This window comes from Lutra lutra, chromosome 7 (genome assembly GCF_902655055.1).
Source record: "Lutra lutra chromosome 7, mLutLut1.2, whole genome shotgun sequence".
NCBI lineage: Eukaryota > Metazoa > Chordata > Mammalia > Carnivora > Mustelidae > Lutra > Lutra lutra.
Genome location: NC_062284.1, coordinates 123,431,879 through 123,452,638, shown reverse-complemented (window position 1 = coordinate 123,452,638; position 20,760 = coordinate 123,431,879).

Genomic DNA, 20,760 nt, shown 5'->3' with positions numbered 1-20,760 from the left:
ATTTTATGTTTTGTGAACCCTCTTTCATGTTAGGAATTTTCCATAACTTCAGCTAAGCTGAATAAGCTGAATAATAATAAAAATGTTCTTTCTGACTTCTCCAGTTTTTTAAAGAGGATTTTGGGTAGGTAACAATTTCTGCTTAATTGCATTTGTAATTAAGCATTACTGGCTAGAACAATTTTTTTTTTAAGCTATCTCTATCATTGTGATTCTCCTAGGATAATGAGTAATTTTCTTGTTTTTTTTTTTCCTCTCTCTTCATCCCTCTTTCTTGTTCACTCTCTTTTTTCCTTGCAGTAGTAGTAGTAATAGTAGTGGTATAGCCATGAGGTAGAAAAATAGAAGTATACCTTTGAAAGTTATCAGATTTAAAGAACCTATGATAAAATATAAATATGACTTCAGATTCTCCTTAAATCAGAAGAAAGAGTGACCTAGGTTAAATCTTTTTTTCTCCGCCCATTAAAGCTATAGTTTTATTAGCTGGTTGACCCATTATAGAAAGGAGAAAATTTCAGAAGTGTTTAGAAAATGACAGGTAAATAGGTAACTGTTGTAGTAGGTTTTTGAGAGAACATGACTGCTGATTGAGTTATGAGCTGGATGCCCCCAGCCCCAATCCTCTTCCCTACCCTTGGAATATATGCTCTAGGCCCACCATTCCCACAGTGTGAGCTACTTTCAAAGATGCAGCTTTGGGAGAGCAAGGTGTTGTTGAGACTTCTTGGATAGTAAGATGTGGTGACTGAACCCAGGTAAGGCCTTAGTCTAAACTTTGAACATTCTGGCTGGTAGGTATGGAGATCTACTCATCTTTTAGCTGCCCATGACAAACTTCATATGTGATTTCCTTTGCTTATTAAACAAAGGGGCCTGCCTCTTTCTTCCTTCTCTCCTTCACCTTGAGAAAGGGTGCAAGTTTCAGATATCACTTGGGAAACTCCTAGCATTTGGAACCAACAATAATTAACTCCAGCTTTACCTAAGTGTACCTTAAGACAAAAGATTTCACCATAGGTGTGATTCTAGGTAGCACACTTGCATTTTGTGACCTTTAATGGTTGTAAATAACATCAGGATTTCCAAAATGACCTCTAAACCTTTCCTTCTTGTTCTGTTTTGTTTTCCTTTTCAACCTCTTCAGAAGACAGCTTGTTTTTAGTACAGGTGTTAGATCACATGTTTTTCTTTTTTTCTAAACATTTAAAAAAAAAGATTTTATTTATTTATTTGGCAGACAGAGAGATCACAAGTAGGCAGAGAGGCAGGCAGAGAGAGAGAGGGAGGGAAGCAGGCTCCCTGCTAAGCAGAGAGCCTGATGCGGGGCTCAATCCCAGGACCCTGGAATCATGACCTGAGCCAAAGGCAGAGGCTTTAACCCACTGAGCCACCCAGGCGCCCCTAATCATGTGTTTTTCTTATGTACCCTTTTTATTAGTACTACTTGGGTAACCAAATTGTTGTCTGATTGATGGCACCAAAGGATCTTCAGTTGTACTTTATCAAGGTACTTTTTTTTTTTTTCCTCAAAATGTCCACTACTTAGAACATTGTTATTAACTTATGACTTGGGGAAAATATGGCACTACATAGAATGCCCCTGGGTAGCACACCTTTCATGCCTGCATTTGCATATGCGTTGTGTTCTGGTCGCCAAAGTCTTCAGGGAGAACTAAATACTAAGCTTATACATCATATTCCACTTATTAAAATTTAATCTAATTAGCACATTCCTTAAACTGAATAACATGAGCTAGTTCTTAATCTAAGACATAGGCTATCATAAAATAAGAGACTTTTAACATAAGCAAAATATATAATTCACACCCACACCCACTAGTTGGTGCTGAATCTGTGATCCAATCCTCATCTAATGAAAACATGAGATATTTGAGAGAGTATACTGCTTTGTCAGCCCCATTCTCATTTTTGCTATGCTGCAAAAATCTTAATATATCAATCCTATTCCCCTCGATATGAAAAGGAAACATCTACTCCCAGCTAAGTGCAAAAATTTCCGAGACCAATCCTTCAGAGTGCGTTTCATTATAAGTGAGTACAAACCTCTACATTTGATTAAAATAAAAGTTGAACACACTGATATAAATTATTGCAGAACACAAGAAGGGTTCATAAAAGCTAGAGAGAATCATTAGATTATAAAAATGGTTTTATAAGAGAAATGATTCTCTCCCCTCCTTTAAATGTCTTATGTACATATATGTGAGCATGATTATGACTTTAAACTTTATTGCAGGAACCATCTATTCTTCCCAGTTCTGATTTTTTTTTTTCTTTAATTCATGATATTTTCACATTTCCTTTTGCCTTTGTTCTGGCATTTAGCTCTCTGGAGCCATTATTCAAAGTGATACTTAATAGCCCCAATAAGAAAGCAACATCTTTCAGTAATGCACATGACTGCTTAATGATGCAAGATCATCTTAATTCCCTCTCCCTGTGTTTTATTTTCCTTTAGGGGCCAACAATTCTAAAGGCTTAACTCTGTCTCAGCTGGTGAAAGTTGAATTGCCCTGCTGAGTGCTGTGGCATTCTTTCTCTCCTCAGTTGGTCCAAGGAATAAAAATCCTAAAGCTCTTTTGAGAGTGAACAACTTGAAGAGTGTTAGTAGTTTGTGTCCAAAACTTTGTTGCTGGGGGAATTGAGTTAAACACGAGGGGACAGAGAAGCTGCTGTTTCCAAAACCTCTTAAAAGACATAAAATCACACCAGGTGATATGTCATTTTACAAATTTCTCCCTTTAACACCATTTTCCCAAAGGCTGACCTGCTAGTTAAATCAGGAAAGAGGAAATATGGCCGATTGCTTGGAAGAGAGGAGGAAGAAGCCCAGAGAGCTGGAGAGTGCTGAATTCCGGGTTTATTACAAAGGAATGAATAATGGGTATGCTGCAGGCATGAATAGCCTTGGGTTACCTTTTTATGAATACCCAAACTGTTCTGGCTTCAAACCCCATCGATTAGACTGTTGGCTCCCCTCCTCTCCACCATAGTTTTTGTTTCCCAGATAACTCCCAAGTTGCCCAACAGTGCTTGATTCAGTCCTTGCAGTCACTGCACTGCAGCTGGGGCAGAGAATCTGACTCGCTCATGGAGGCCAGGTGCTGTCAACTCAGTCCTGCCTGTTACCCCCCAGGGAGTCAGGTGATCCCAAATGCCTTAAGCTCATCCAGAATTATACAGTGGACAAGGAAGAGGGAGTGGTCCTTAAGCTCCAGACTTCAGGCTGTTAATGGGTCTCTGACCAGTCCATAGGGAATCGGATGGACACACCTAGGGAGGTAGCATATTGGCTGCTGAACTGATTGTCCTCATGCTGGGGCCGGTGACCTGCTGGGCAAATGGCACTTCAGCCAGGCTGATCTGGATATGAGGGAGCTCGTCCTTCAGCACTGCCTTTCTATCTTAAGTGTGAAACAGATCTAACCACTGAGATGAGGTTTAACTTTACAAAAGGGTTTGTAGGATAAAACCTTCTGGATAAGATCTTTTCAATTCCCCAAGGCTGAGGGGCATCTTTGGGCTTGCTTTACAGCACTAACCCCTACTCCAGCTTTTGCTGTCAGTTTCCTAGAGCAAGCCCATGCACAAGAGCAAGTATGCATAGAGTGCAGTTGAAACTCCCCTACTGAAAAACAAACAAGTGAAATCCTGTAACTCTGCCTGGGTCATCTGAGGTTGTGTCCGTAAGAGACGGATTTGCTCCATCTAACTAGCACATACAGGTTCATTATGACTCATGAGGAGGAACACATCCTGGTCACTCGGAGTGCATATGAACAAACTACCCCTTGAATAAAATTCTGGGGCTCACTTTACTCTCAGCCTTCCCTCAGTGACTGCCTCCATCAGTGACTTACACGGAAGGAACAGAGAATATGTGGCTCCGCCCATCTTGGATATTTCAGATGTCTGTTACATTATTTGGAGGGCCTCCTTTAAAATGGATAGGTGGAGCCCCTTGTACAAAGGAAAGGAAAAATATGTAGCATTAAAGCTACTAAAATATAAAACTTGTTTCTTTCTTCCGTGGCCGTTCTCTCAACCTGTTATGATGTCTTCTATCTGCTATTTAATGTCACACTCCCTCAGGCACTGTAGTAGTCATGATCCTCATAGGCTCCCAGGGTTTGCCCCTGCTCCTTGATTCTGTGATACACACAGCAGCACACTCCTTACAAGTTTCCCCTCCCCACAGCTGCAAGACTGATGTGCTGGGTGGGGAACAAATGGAGATGATTTCCCCTTCTGAAAGCCTGCCACCTGCTTTTCCAACCTATATCAAGGGGGGGCCACCAGGTGTTTGCAGTCTCCACATTGAGACATATTTGTGTGCCCGAATCAGAAGTGGGTAAGAGGAATAATCCTCACCCGGAGCCATTGGTTGAATACTTCCAGCTCTGAACCAGGATGACCACTGCCGTGCCCCATCCCAAAGTGTGGCAGATTGCTTGTGTCTGACCCAGAACTTCCCTCCCTATGTCTAAGTCCAGACCCCCACAGGGTGAATTTGGGGAGGCAGAGGGAGGTGGTAGTGGGCGGAGGGTGAGAAGGGGAAACACTACATGATCTGGGATGCCATGGACCCAAGAAGCAAAAGGCTTTCCTCAAAGAGATGAGAAGAAAGCCAGTGATGGGCCATGGGTAAGCTGAGTGCATAATCTAAAATTAAATTATTAAGAATTTCAAGACATTGACCACAGATCACTGCCAGGACCCTTCTAAGCGTAGAGGCCGTATGTAAACACATGGGTCATATCCCTTGAAATGGGCTGTATTCTCTTCTCCATTCTCTTGGCCAAACTCAGCAAGACAGACTCAGGCCCCCTGGGAGGGTTAAAGTAAGGCTATGCCCATTTACTTTGACAGCTTGAGCAATGTTAGTCATGCAGAATAGTGTTTGCAAGTGCATGTTCCCACGTACCTAGTGGCTACGTACCTAGCATAACAGACAAAGGTGACATTCTGATTTGATCTTCAACTGCCTGAATTCTTTCCTGTTCTTAGTCATTCTTTCACAATGAATTATGAACTCCCTTGTACCCTCATGAGAGCAGGACATCCATAAGGAGCAGTTGTTCCCCTCTGCTACTCCACGGCATATGTGGTATCTGGGAAGCTCATCAGTGCAGGAAGACCCCCCTCTGGCCCAGGGTTGCTGATGACTAGGAAGACCAGTTTGCCTATTCTAGGGTTCTGTTAGCTTTCACACAAAGATGTATCCTTTATCTTAGCCTTTTTTGGTAATTGCATCATTGTTTGTTGTGGTCATTGTTATTTCACAATTCATTGAAAGTTGGCCATGGAAAAGTAGAGTAAAAGTAGAAAAGTAGAGCTATTTATTCTATCCTCTTCGATAATCCTAAAACACATGAGACTTTCCTTGACCTTCCTTGACTTGACCTTCCTATGACTTTGACACTGTTGAGCATCAGAGCTCCCTGAGGGTAGGTGTCATATTTTCCAGGATCTAGATATCAGAATTATACTCTATCTTTGTTCTTTTCCTTTTTTTGAATGTTCCATCTCATCCTTAGCCAGCACTTTCCCTCCATTTGTTCATAAAGACCCTATCTCCCAGGATCCTGCCATCAGTGTTTTATCGTTCTGCTTCCTCTCTTTAAGATCCTTTATTCTTCCCATGTTTCCAAATACCACCCCTATGCTGATGACTCTCAAATATGCATCCCCAACTTTGACATCTCCTACAAATTCTAGAACCATTTGTCCTCATCCTTACTAAATATTTGTGTCTGGATAAGGAACAGTCTTCTAGAAATCTATGGCCCAAAGTGAACTAGTCATGTTTTCCTCTCTATCTTTGCTCCTCCATTTATATCCTTTACATGATGAAGAACCAATTCATCCACATTGTGTTCCCACGTCAGAAGTCCTAATGTCTGGAGATTCCCATATGATCTTCCTTTCCACTCCTCGGACACTAACCAAACAACCAACTCTTGTCTGTTGTGTGATCTGTGTATTTTGTTTTCTGGCTTTTGTTTTCCAGGATGCCACCATTATCTATATTTCTCTTATTTCAGATCATCTTCAGTATATGAGTCAACACTATCCAACGCCTCAAGGGGTCATATAGAGAAGCAGAAATTGTCATCAGAAGATATGAATTGATTGGCTAATCATTTAAAAATTGTATTTTTTTCTCAATGTTGTTACCAGCTTAAAACGGTGTCTTTTTCTGTATATTATATTGGTTGAAGAGTTCATCTTCCTATGCTTGCAATAGTTGCAAACATTGGCCTATACTATACTATGTACCAGATAAATTGGTTACAAAATTATCTTGCTTATCTGCAGGATGAGAGAGTCAATAGAGTAGATGAAAATGTTGTTGGAGAAGATCTCAATTATCAAGGCAATCACAAAGAGTCATGCACATTATATACTTCACAACTATTGGGGTGGCGTTCTCTGTATAGACATCATAGTTGTACATTTTTTTAAAAGATTTTATTTATTTATTTGACAGACAGAGATCACAAATAGGCAGAGAAGCAGGCAGGGAAGAGGAGGAAGCAGGCTCCCCGCGGAGCAGAGAGCCTGATGCAGGGCTCGATCCCAAGACCCTGGGATCATGACCCGAGACGAAGGCAGAAGCTTTAACCCACTGAGCCATCCAGGTGTCCCCATAGTTGTACATTTATTATAAAAATGTTGTATTTAGAAAGGGGTTACCCCCCCCTTTTTTTTTTCTAGTTCAATAGGAGTTGCTGTACGGCGTAGGGCTGCAAATCCTATACAAGTCAATTTCAATTAAGAATTGGGCCAGTGTAAGCCAGTTAACCATTTTAGAAGCTGTAATTAAGTATAGAAATGCTGTGAATTACAAGACATTAAGACTCACTGGGAAAAAAAAATAATAAAATTCTCAAATGTCCTTATAATGTGTCTCTTGAAGTTACCAACATTCAAGTCAAATGTACATTTCAGAACTCAAAATATATTATCCTATAACTTGATAGGAAAATGTTTACAGAAAGTATTAAGACATATAATTTTTGTTAATTAAAAGTATTACTGCATAGCTTGAAAAAAAAAACCCTGAATGCAGTTTACTATAATATAAAATAAATTTATTTTCTTAATGTTACCTTTTTTTTTTTTTTTAAGATAAAATCACTATGAAAGCTTTTGTTCCATTTTTGGGAAGCATTTAATTTGCACTTTTAGCAGATTAACTTGAATTAACAATTTCCTTTGTCTAGCTCTTTTTTTTTTTTTCCTTTAAAAGTCTTATCTTCAGCCTCATGTGTTATGGCTTCACCCCAGTCTACCTCAGAGCACCACAATCCCTCATACTGTAACCTCAGCAGTGATGAACTACGCAAGGTTTCTTGCAAAAACTATATTGAATCAGGAATTGGCATTTACCCATGGCATTTCTTTTACTTACAATACTTCCTCTCACCCAAGATCCTTTTACTTATCATCCTTTAAAATCATACTGCTAGGCTTCACTTACTCTGAGAAGCCTATGACACTTTGAGAACCTAACCCTTCTCCCTGTAGCCCATCAGGACTGAATTGTACACTTGTGTTCAGAGCAATATTTACACACAGCATGTATTCCTTTTGTTGCATATACCACCTTGTATTACAAATATTTATTTAAATGTTCTCATCCCAGAAAATCTATGAGCATCTAGGGTAAAGGAACTATGGGTCTACACACATGGGTGCCTATAATTATTTTAATGGGCCCATAAGAAAAATAAGAATATGCAACGAAAAGTCTAGTCTTTCCTCTAAAAGGTTCAGAGCCGGCACAAGTTAAAGAAGGTGCCTTGTTGTAAAACCTTGACTGTCATTTCCCCAGAGGATCTTTAGATCCTACATTCAAGCTCCTTGTAATGAAAGAACTAAGAGACTCCAGGGAAACAGATTTCTTAAGGATGGAGCTAGAGAAGAACTGCATCTTGAAGTGGGTTGAAAGTTTCATTTCTAGGCTACCTACAGACCACATCCTTCACAGACCACAAAACCTCACTGCTGCTTTTTTTAATTCTTACTCTCTTAAAAAATAATTTCCACGTCCAACTTTGTATCATCTAAACAACATAAGAGCTTAGAAATTAGGTATTTTCAACAGTGGGATATAAAAAAATCACAAAATACATTATGTGTATTTTTAGTACCTTCATAGATAACTTCATGAAGACATTTTTTGCTTTTAGTTGAATGAATTCAAGGACAGACAATGTCTGCCTATTTTTTCCATCTGTGAAAGTTTGTCTCCTGTCTTTTATTACTTCAAGACAGTCACATCTAAGAATTTGAAATATATATAATCCCTTATTCTCAAAAAGAAAACAAGGTAAAACAGTGTACCATACCCAGCACCTTGGGCAGGTACCCCAGAAACAAAACAAAACAAAAAAACAGGGAGAAAAAAAAACTCATATTTAAGGCCTGGAGGGAGAAAATAATCTTAAGAATGGTTTAGGTAAAAATGAGCACTGGACAATTTAATAAAATAATAATAACTCAGATCTAGAAATCAAAGAATTCACATTACTTAAAAAGTTGACTTACAATATAGGATGATCATATAGAATCACACAGGTTAGCTTTGGAAAGATAGCAAGGGTACATAACTTACGTATTAGAGATGGGATAGGGGTAGGGAATAGGGGTAGAGAGTAGAAAAAGCTGGTTAAAAATCTTCAGTCCCATGTTGGAATTTGTTCTAGATGTGACGTCCAGATGAAACTTTCTGGTATACAAGATACGAGCTGTGAAAAAGAGATGAAAGAGGAATCTAAAGGAGAAATCCATATTCAGAATTAAGTTGAATATGGCAGCTGACATTTTTTAATTTAATTTTATTTATTTATTTGAGAGAGAGACAGAGAGAGAATGAGCAAGCCAGAGCACAAACTGGGGGGAGGGGCAGAGGGAGATGGGGAGGGAGAAGCACACTCCCTGCTGAGCAGAGAGGCCAATGATGCAGGGGGGGATACCAGGACCCTAGGATCATGACCTGAGCTGAAGGCGGAGGCCCAACTGACTGAGACACCCAGGTGCCTCTGACATTTTCTTTAGTGACAGAAACTGGGGTAGTTTAAAGCAGTGATGCTAAAATCCTGAAGAATATCTGAATTTTCTATAAATTATTCTAATTGAACTCAAAATAGTTTGGGTAAATTGGAAAGTACTGACTCAATATACCCAGACAAAGTATGAAAACAGAATTATAAAAGATGATACATATCCAGTCAATATTCAAGAAGAATGACTTTAACACTTCTGAGACTCTATTCCTCCCCACGTTGTTAATCTGTGGTCTCCTCTAGCTATCAGATGGCATCTCTGTCAGTGTAGTTAGGTTTCCACTTTATAGGGAGGAAACAAACCCACAATCCATCTCCTCCTTGAGTCTCATTTCCCCATCTACAGCTTCTGCTCTCATGGGAGAACATTCTCTGTCATGCTCTGGTTTGAAATGTCCTAGAAAAGACCAAATTTGACTAAGTTAACTCTTGAACTGATTTGGAAAGAGATGCAGTGCGTCGCTATTGTGTGCTGAATTACATCCCCTACAAATACATATATTAATCTTCTAACCCCCCCATACCCCAGACTGTGACTGCATTTGGTGATAGAACCTTTAATGAGGTAATTAAATTAAAAGTAGGTTATTCGGGGGGAGAGGGGGCAAAATCCAATATATGGCTGATGTTCTCCTAAGAGGAAATTTGGACACAGATGTACGGAGGGAAGATCATGTGAGGACACAAGGAGAAGACTGTCTGCAAGCCAAAGAGAGAGTCCTTAGAAGAAACAAATCCTGCTGATACCTTGATCTTGGACTTATACACTCTGGAATTATGAGAAAATAAATTTTTGTAGTTTAAGTTCCCCAGTCTCTGGTACTTTGTTATAGCAGTGTAGTAAACAAATATGGAAACAGAGGCACAATCTCTATTGAGCTTCATATCTTCCTTAAAGCTTCTACTGTCTGTGCAGAACATATTCTGTCACATCCTGGTTCTATTTTATTTTTATTTTATTATTATTATTTTTTAAGGTTTTATCAATTTATTTGACAGAGAGAGAGGCACAGTGAGAAAGGGAACATAAGTAGGGGGAGTGGGAGAGGAAGAAGCAGGCTTCTGGCTGAGCAGGGAGCCAATGTGGAGCTCTATTCCAGGAACATGGGATCATGACCTGAGCAGAAGGCAGACCTTTAATGACTGAGCCACCCAGGCACCTTGCATGTCTTGGTTTTAAGTGTCCTGGAAAAAGCCTTGAATTGGCCATATTTGAGTCACTTAATGATTCCTGAACTAATTTGGAGAGGGAGGCAAAGTATATTTTGGGCTAGTGGCCTCTACCTGGACAAGTCACCTGTGGCTATAAGGCTGGAGCCAAACAGAAGGTCATCCATTGGATGGATAGGATTGTGTATGTGGAAAAATTCTGAAGAAAAGTCATGCTACTGAACGAAAGAAAGAAAGAAAGAAAGAAAGAAAGAAAGAAAGAAAGAAAGAAAGAAAGATCATGCTATTTCAAGAAGAATAAAGCTGAGGATGTTTAAAAAAAAATCCACTACAGCGCTTTTATCAAAATTCCAAGAACAACCATGGAAGATTCTTATTCTTTACACAAATGCATCTCCACACTTAGGAAGATTTACACGTTTCCAATAATAAACTAGTTCAGGGATCACCGGTTTATAGTCAAGAGGAGGTTGACTATATCATGGAGGTTTTTCTCCATGATCTTTTAACCAAGAAAGCTGCCTTTACAATTGTTTCCTTTAATTTGGTATAAAAAGCCAAGAATATGCTAATTTCAAAGTAACAATGATAGGTTATTTCCCAAATCTGTAAGGTAAAAAATGGTTAAGCTTCATGATGAAGCATGTAGGATACCTTCAGTAAAGTGTTTTATATACTTGGTATTGAGATTTGTAGAAGTATCTTGATGTCTCATTTCAATTTGGCTCTGAATTCCATCTTGACAGGAATCTAAGTTGAATGGACATTCAATAAAATATCACAAGAAAAAGAAAATAAGTAAACAAAGTAAAAAAATATTTTTTGGCATCATAGAATGCAAAATATAGCCATAACTGGGATAAAGCACCAACTAATGGAATAAAATCCTGAAATTTTTGCTAAAATTTAAGTCCAAATTGCTTGGTTAAATGTTCCAGCCATTTCACAGCTCAATAATAAATGAATTGAGCTTCTGATACCTTCATGTAAAGCAATATAATAATTTGTTTTTAGTTTAAAAATCGGATTTTTAATTAAACTTCTTACGTATTTTTGTAGGGATATTTTTTTTCTTTTTCCTCTCATGCAGAGTTTAATCATTCACTTTATTTCCACCTTTAATTTATGAATATTTTATATGTTTATAATGGGAAAACATTAGGGACTTAAACATGGAGAGCAAAATGAAAAGATCTTCATTAGCATTAAGATATAAAACAAGTTAAATAATCAGCCAGCTCTACATAGTGCTAAATTGTGCATAATATCTGCATCTGGGTAATAAACACTGAAGAAGATTTGGAGACCCAAGTTACCTGAGTCACAGCTTAGTGGATTACAGGTGTCTGTGACCCTGTTGTTCACACACGTGGCAGAAATGGAGGCAGCAGATTTTATGCTACATGCATTGCATCCAGAATTGGCACTCTAGAGCTCTGTGGAATATTTAGACTGGTTGAGGACATTGGCTGCAGCATAACCACTCTGTTGAAGCTGTACAACTGGTATACCATGGAACCCATTAAAAACATGAGGTAGCTGAGATCAACACTAATCATAACCATAAGGATGGGGTGTGACTGAATGACACAAAGTGGGTGACACGAATACAATGTGCAGAAATTCTGCATTAGTGAAGTGGACACTGCTGTAAAGTTGCAATACTGTAGTTTTTCCATAGCTAGTGAATTGTCAGTCACAAAGAAGAAATCCAGAAAGCGGACAAACTGCATGCCCAGCAAGGTAGAGAAACTCACCACCAACCATAAAATGGTGATGAATCCAAGGTCAGCTATATTATGTTGAAGGTTTAGTAAAATCTTGATGCTCGGCTACCAAGGTAAGATGGACTATTCATTCATTCTAAGTGCCCATAACAAGAGGGAGATGGAAGGTTATCAAACTTTCTGTCTACCATCAACACCCACAGTGCAGATGGGAACAAATAACTCTACCTGAGGCAAACTTCCCTGCCAGGTAAGGAACCAAGGCCAGTTTTATTCACCAGTCTTACCTGGTTCTTAGCACAATGCCAACATATCTTGGGAGCTCAATAAATAATGGATTCAATTAATAATGCACAGTGAATCAATGAATGATGAATGAATGAATACATGGGTAAATTTGGATGCCTCACAGGGGATTATAAAGCCTTAGGCAGTGATCTTGAAATTAGAAGAGCCAAGAGATATTTCAGCTCCACTTTGGAAGAATACTCACTATGACAGTAGCAAACAGCTGGCTGAACAGATGTTTTTGAAAAGTCAGATTTGGATTTCTAAGCATAAGCTGAGGATTGGAATAATGGGCTCTTGGCAAGACATGAAGTAAATCTTAAGAGAATATAATTGAGTGTATTTATCCAAAAACTAACTGCCCTGCTCACCAGGCTTTGCGCTGCCTCTAAAGGGGAGGCCTGTCCTGATAAAAAAGTAAAAACAGTCACAATAGATCATTGTCATGCTCAGACTTTGTATCTATGGTTCAACCATAATCAAGTAACACAAAAGTCTATAACTTGCATAGATTTTGCGTACTTTGAGGTAAGAATTTGAAATGACAGCCCTCTGAGTTGCCGAGAAGTTACGAGTCACTTAGCTTATGAGTGAGTCTATCTCCCTTGGGAGTCAACATCTCACTCAATAGGACTTCCTTTCCCCAGTTCCATGAAGGAGAAGACATTGCATTTCCTTCAGCCGTAGGCCACAGACCCACAGACTGGGACATGGTCAAAATGGCAGAAGTATGCCTTCATATCCTGTGAAGTCTTAAAGGAAATCGAACACTATTTTTCATCAGATATTTATTGTTTAATGTATAATAATTATTATTGTGGAAATTATGAATGATAGAAGACAATAAGACAGAATATCTTCCTGCATGGAAATTAGGCTCTAATTATATATTTATATGTTTATATACATACATATATATATGAGAATAATTATGCATATATGCAAAAATATGTATAATATACATTTAAAATTAAAACTCTATTAAAGACAGATAAAGAATTGCAGTTGTGGAATGGGGATATTATTTTCTTCTAGGAAACAATCAGGAAGACTGAATAATGAAAATAGAATTTAGTGAACTATGAAGAATGGGTAAAATTTGATCTTGCCAAAATAATAATAATGGAAGAGACCATTTATGAGCTCTCACTACACGCCAATCACTGTTCTTCTAGACTGTGAGGAAGACACATAGTTAGGCTAAACTAAGCTGTAGTAACAAAGACATGCCAAACATTCAGTTTCTTAAAATCCAAAAATTTTCTCTCTTTAATGTATCACCTGATTCTCAACATCACATTACCCCTTGCTTTTCTTTCTTTTTTTTTTTTTTTTTTTAAGATTTTATTTATTTATTTGACAGAGAGATCACAAGCAGGCAGAGAGGCAGGCAGAGAGAGAGGAGGAAGCAGACTCCCTGCCGAGCAGAGAGCCCGATGTGGGGCTCGATCCCAGGACTCTGAGACCATGACCTGAGCCGAAGGCAGCGGCTTAACCCACTGAGCCACCCAGGCGCCCCTACCCCTTGCTTTTTAAGGATAAGCGTCAATCTGCACTTCTCTGTACATGACTCAGGTACTCTGTTGTGCTAGCTTTTCTGGCTGGGCAAAAGTTCACTCATTAGGGGCACCTGGGTGGTTCAGTGGGTTAAAGCCTCTGCCTTCAGCTCAGGTCATGATCCCAGGGTCCTGGGATCGAGCCCCACATCGGGATCTCTGCTCAGCAGGGAGCCTGCTTCCCTTCCTCCCCCTCTGCCTGTCACTCTGCCTACTTGTGATCTGTCTTTCAAATAAATAAATAAAATCTTTAAAAAAAAAAAAAATTTACTCATTATCTGCCTGCCTTGATGAGATGAGATGAGCCTCTTGTCTAGGATGACGCTATAGGAATGGAGAGAAGAACTAGATACAATTTTTTCTTTCTTTTTTCTTCTTCCCTTTTTTTTTTTTTTTTTTTTTTTTAATCCAACCTTGAGTTTAAACACCATGACTGGGATGGAGAGAGAAGGTAAAATAGGACCGTAGTTTCTCAGTCTGGGGGTACATTAGTGGAGCTACCAAAAAATGCTAGGGAAACAAAGAACTTCTTAGTATATATCACTCATTTAGTAAATGAAAAACAAATTGTATATGGATGAACAAATGTCAGTGGATAATTAAGGTGGGTAGACAGACTAGAGACAAAGATAAAATAATTTGAAGAGGGTGAAAATTCTGAGTGGGAGATTGTTATAGGCATTCAAAGTCAGTATTCCCCTATCAAGTAAAAATTTAAAAAGCCACACACATTTTCCTAAACATTAAAATCTCCCAGTTAGAACTTGCTATTTCAGAATTTCTAGAACTTTTCCAATTTACTTCCCTAAAACGAAGATCGACACCCTAAGTAATCTGGTTTTTATTTTTACAATTTTGAATGAATTCATTTAGAGTAAGGCCTATTTTGTCAAATAGCTGAGAATTTTGTCCCTAATTAATTAGTTGAAGTGGAAACTTTAGAAGTCTGCATGTGAGAGCCTCTTAATGGATACACAGCGTTCTAAAATAAAAAAATAACTGGAGCTACACACTACAAAATTAGAGCCCAGTAGAGACATTTCTGAACTACAAAATAGCTCAAGAAAGAATAAAGGAAAAACTATCCTCAACATGCCTCCCGTTCTGTATTTCTAATGTCAAAAGTTATTTCACACATCGTACTGCCCTTTCAAGATGCAATAAAAAAAAAAAAAAAAAAAACTAACATCATTATCTGGGGGACTGGGAGGATCTAAAGTGTCTCTTAATTCTACAATTTACAATTTTGATTGCTTTAACACTGTCCTCTTTTATAGCCGTTACAGCACGGGTGGATGAGTTCCAAAGGATCATGATACAGGAGTAGCTGTTGGGCAATTTGTCAGAAAATTTGAGAGTCGCTCTTAGCAACTTCTAAAGAGATTCTGAAAATCTGCGATATATCCAGTATTGAACTTAGGGTTCTGAACCAGCAAATTTAGGGAATGCTGTCATACCTTAAGTTCAGTAGGCCAATGTTTGCGGGGGGCGGGGGGAATGAAAAAGAACTTTAAACCAAAGCAAAAAGCATATTATGTAAAAGTCCACTGCTACTTCCCTTGTCCCCAGCCCCAGGGGAGAAACAAATGCATTTCTGTGGTTTTTAAAACCAGTGATTGAAAACTGAATAATCAATTTTCCTTGTAGATAGGCAGGTAAAATCAGTCAACCTAAATTTTACTTCTCTAATTTTCTCATCATTGAATAAGCAAATAATGCATAAAAGTAGGGAGGGGGTAGTTAAAATGACAGTATGGGTATATCAGACAAAGCAATGAAGTCATGAAGCTGAGAACTTAGAAAGAAAGAAATACAGAACTGAAGGTGAGAATCAGAAAAAAGGAAGAGATCTAGAGAGTCAAGGGAAAAAAAGGGGGATAAGAAATTATGGCTATTATCTTAAGTCAGGAGGGCACGGTGGTTTGATAATATACAGTCACGTGCCCGATATGGTGAGATGGTAACTGATACTGACAGCTTTGAACTGTTGTGTGGAAAGATACTGTCTGTCAAAGAGAATGATTCAAGGCAGAATCAAAGTGAAGCTGGATGGGAAGGAGAATGAGGAAAAGGGTTAGAAAGAAGATCCTTAAGTAAATGTACAAAGTGGCATATATACTGCCTATGAAATGAGGATGATGAAGATTAATGGTCTGCAGATATTCTGCCCGTGCTTTTCAGGAGACGATTTTGCTCAATTTGTCTTGGCGGCCACAAAGAAGTAAGGCCTGGGCACACTCAGATGTATCCCACATGGCAGTCGGAAGCATCTGCTTTCAGAAATAACTCTGTATTCACATTAGAGAAGCATATTATCTACATACATATATGATGGAATGAAATTGCAAGGTAATTATGTTTCTTGATGTTAATTTGTACCTTTTATATAACACTGATTGTGGTTTTGTGCGTTCCTCGATTCTTTTGGACAAATCTCTTCTCATAATTAAAAACAATCGCTGATATTTACACATTGCAGATACATGGTATGTTGTGCTGTGTCTATAAAAGCTGTCATAGGGGATCATTAACAGATTCTAAAATGATTACTCTGCTGAAGTGAGCAATCAGTTAAAAATGGATAATAAAAGATGAGGAGAAGATGGCGGAGAAGTAGCAGGCTGAGACTACTTCGGGTAGCGGGAGATCAGCTAAATAGCTTATCTAAAGATTGCAAACACCTACAAATCCAACGGGAGATTGAAGAGAAGAAGAACAGCAATTCCAGAAACAGAAAATCAACCACTTTCTGCAAGGTAGGACTGGCGGGGAAGTGAATCCAAAGCGACGGGAAGATAGACCACGGGGGGAGGGGCCGGCCCCCGGCGAGCGGCGGAGCAACGGAGCAAAATCAGGACTTTTAAAAGTCTGTTCTGCTGCGGGACATCGCTCCAGAGGCTTAACTGGGGTGAAGCCCAGGCGGGGTAAGCGCGGCCTCAGGTCCCGCAGGGTCGCAGAAGGATCGGGGGTGTCTCAGTGTCCCAGAGCTTACCGGTATTAGAACGGGGAAGCCGGCTGCAGAGACAGAGCCGAGGAGTGACTCTCAGCTCAGGGTTGCCGTGAACCGGTCGCAGGCTCAGTCAGCTCGGAGCGCAGCCGTAGGCCAGGGTGACGGGAGTCACTGGGCGCTGTTCTCTGAGGGCGCACTGAGGAGTGGGGCCCCGGGCTCTCGGCTCCTCCGGGCCGGAGACCGGGAGGCCGCCATCTTTATTCCCGTCCTCCGGACTCTACGGAAAGCGCTCAGGGAACAAAAGCTCCCGAAAGCGAACCCGAGCGGATGACTCAGCGCGGCCCCGGGTAAGGGCGGTGCAACTCCGCCTGGGGCAAAGACGCTTGAGAATCACTACAACGGGCCCCTCCCCCAGAAGATCTACGGGAAACCCAGCCAGGACCAAGTTCACCTACCAAGGAGAACGGCGGAATTCCAGAGGAGAAGAAAGCAAAGCACGGAACTCATGGCTTTCTCCCCATGATTTTTTAGCCTTGCAGTTAATTTAATTTTTTTTTCTTTTTCAATTTTTTTTTCTTTTTCTCTTCTTCTGCTAAATTTTTTTTAACTTTTACCATTTTCTTTTTTTTAACGTTTTTTTAAATAGTTTATCTAATATATATATATTTTTTCCTCTTTTTATATTTTTTTCTTTATCGGCTTTCTTTTTTTTAATAGTTTTTTTTTTTTTCTTTCTTTCTGAACCCCTTTTTATCCCCTTTCTCCCCCCTCACAATTCAGGATCTCTTCTGATTTGGCTAAAGCATATTTTCCTGGGGTTGTTGCCACCCTTTTAGTATTTTACTTGCTCCTTCATAAACTCTTATCTGGACAAAATGACAAGGCGGAAAAATTCACAACAAAAAAAAGAACAAGAGGCAGTACCAAAGGCTAGGGACCTAATCAATACAGACATTGGTAATATGTCAGATATAGAGTTCAGAATGATGATTCTCAAGGTTCTAGCCGGGCTTGAAAAAGGCATGGAAGATATTAAAGCAACCCTCTCGGGAGATATAAAAGCCCTTTCTGGAGAAATAAAAGAACTAAAATCTAACCAAGTTGAAATCAAAAAAGCTATTAATGAGGTGCAATCAAAAATGGAGGCTCTCACTGCTAGGATAAATGAGGCAGAAGAAAGAATTAGCGATATAGAAGACCAAATGACAGAGAATAAAGAAGCTGAGCAAAAGAGGGACAAACAGCTACTGGACCACGAGGGGAGAATTCGAGAGATAAGTGACACCATAAGATGAAACAACATTAGAATAATTGGGATTCCAGAAGAAGAGGAAACAGAGAGGGGAGCAGAAGGTATATTGGAGAGAATTTCCCCAATATGGCAAAGGGAACAAGCATCAAAATCCAGGAGGTTCAGAGAACCCCCCTCAAAATCAATAAGAATAGGTCTACACCCCGTCACCTAATAGTAAAATTGACAAGTCTTAGTGACAAAGAAAAGATCCTGAAAGCAGCCCGGGAAAAGAAGTCTGTAACGTACAATGGTAAAAATATTAGATTGGCAGCAGACTTATCCACAGAGACCTGGCAGGCCAGAAAGAGCTGGCATGATATATTCAGAGTACTAAATGAGAAAAACATGCAGCCAAGAATACTATATCCAGCTAGGCTATCATTGAAAATAGATGGAGAGATTAAAAGCTTCCAGGACAAACAAAAACTGAAAGAATTTGCAAATACCAAACCAGCTCTACAGGAAATATTGAAAGGGGTCCTCTAAGCAAAGAGAGACCCTCAAAGTAGTAGATCAGAAAGAAACAGAGACAATATACAATAACAGTCACCTTACAGGCAATACAATGGCACTAAATTCATATCTCTCAATACTTACCCTGAATGTTAATGGGCTAAATGCCCCAATCAAAAGACACAGGGTATCAGAATGGATAAAAAAACAAAAACCATCTATATGTTGCCTACAAGAAACTCATCTTACACCCGAAGACACCTCCAGGTTTAAAGTGAGGGGGTGGAAAAGAATTTACCATGCTAATGGACATCAGAAGAAAGCAGGAGTGGCAATCCTTATATCAGATCAATTAGATTTTAAGCCAAAGATTATAATAAGAGATGAGGAAGGACACTGTATCATACTCAAAGGAAGTGTCCAACAAGAAGATCTAACAATTTTAAATATCTATGCCCCTAACGTGGGAGCAGCCAACTATATAAACCAATTAATAACAAAATCAAAGAAACACATCGACAAGAATACAATCATAGTAGGGGATTTTAACACTCCCCTCACTGAAATGGACAGATCATCCAAGCAAAAGATCAACAAGGAAATCAAGGCCTTAAATGACACACTGGACCAGATGGACATCACAGATATATTCAGAACATTTCATCCCAAAGCAACAGAATACACATTCTTCTCTAGTGCACATGGAACGTTCTCCAGAATAGATCACATTCTTGGTCCTAAATCAAGTCTCAACCGGTATCAAAAGATTGGGATCATTCCCTGCATATTTTCAGACCACAATGCTCTAAAGCTAGAACTCAATAACAAGAGGAAATTTGGAAAGAACCCAAATACATGGAGACTAAATAGCATCCTTCTAAAGAATGAATGGGTCAACCAGGAAATCAAAGAAGAATTGAAAAAAATTATGGAAACAAATGATAATGAAAACACAACGGTTCAGAATCTGTGGAACACAACAAAGGCAGTCCTGAGAGGAAAATATATAGCGGTACAAGCCTTTCTCAAGAAACAAGAAAGGTCTCAGGTACACAACCTAACCCTACACCTAAAGGAGCTGGAGAAAGAACAAGAAAGAAACCCTAAACCCAGCAGGAGAAGAGAAATCATAAAGATCAGAGCAGAAATCAATGAAATAGAAACCAAAAAAACAATAGAACAAATCAACGAAACTAGGAGCTGGTTCTTTGAAAGAATTAATAAGATTGATAAACCCCTGGCCAGACTTATCAAAAAGAAAAGAGAGAGGACCCAAATAAATAAAATCATGAATGAAAGAGGAGAGATCACAACGAACACCAAAGAAATACAGACAATTATAAGAACATACTATGAGCAACTCTACGCCAACAAATTTGACAATCTGGAAGAAATGGATGCATTCCTAGAGACATATAAACTACCACAACTGAACCAGGAAGAAATAGAAAGCCTGAACAGACCCATAACCAGTAAGGAGATTGAAACAGTCATCAAAAATCTCCAAACAAACAAAAGCCCAGGGCCAGACGGCTTCCCGGGGGAATTCTACCAAACATTTAAAGAAGAACTAATTCCTATTCTCCTGAAACTGTTCCAAAAAATAGCAATAGAAGGAAAACTTCCAAACTCATTTTATGAGGCCAGCATCACCTTGATCCCAAAACCAGACAAGGATCCCAACAAAAAAGAGAACTACAGACCAATATCCTTGATGAACACAGATGCAAAAATTCTCGCCAAAATACTAGCCAATAGGATTCAACAGTACGTTAAAAGGATTATTCACCACGACCAAGTGGGATTTATTCCAGGGCTGCAAGGCTGGTTCAACATCCGCAAATCAATCAATGTGATACAACACATTAATAAAAGAAAGAACAAGAACCATATGATACTCTCCATAGATGCTGAAAAAGCATTTGACAAAGTACAGCATCCCTTCCTGATCAAAACTCTTCAAAGTGTAGGGATAGACGGCACATACCTCAATATTATCAAAGCCATCTATGAAAAACCCACCGCAAATATCATTCTCAATGGAGAAAAACTGAAAGCTTTTCCGCTAAGGTCAGGAACACGGCAGGGATGTCCGTTATCACCACTGCTATTCAACATAGTACTAGAAGTCCTAGCCTCAGCAATCAGACAACAAAAGGAAATTAAAGGCATCCAAATCGGCAAAGAAGAAGTCAAACTATCACTCTTCGCAGATGATATGATACTC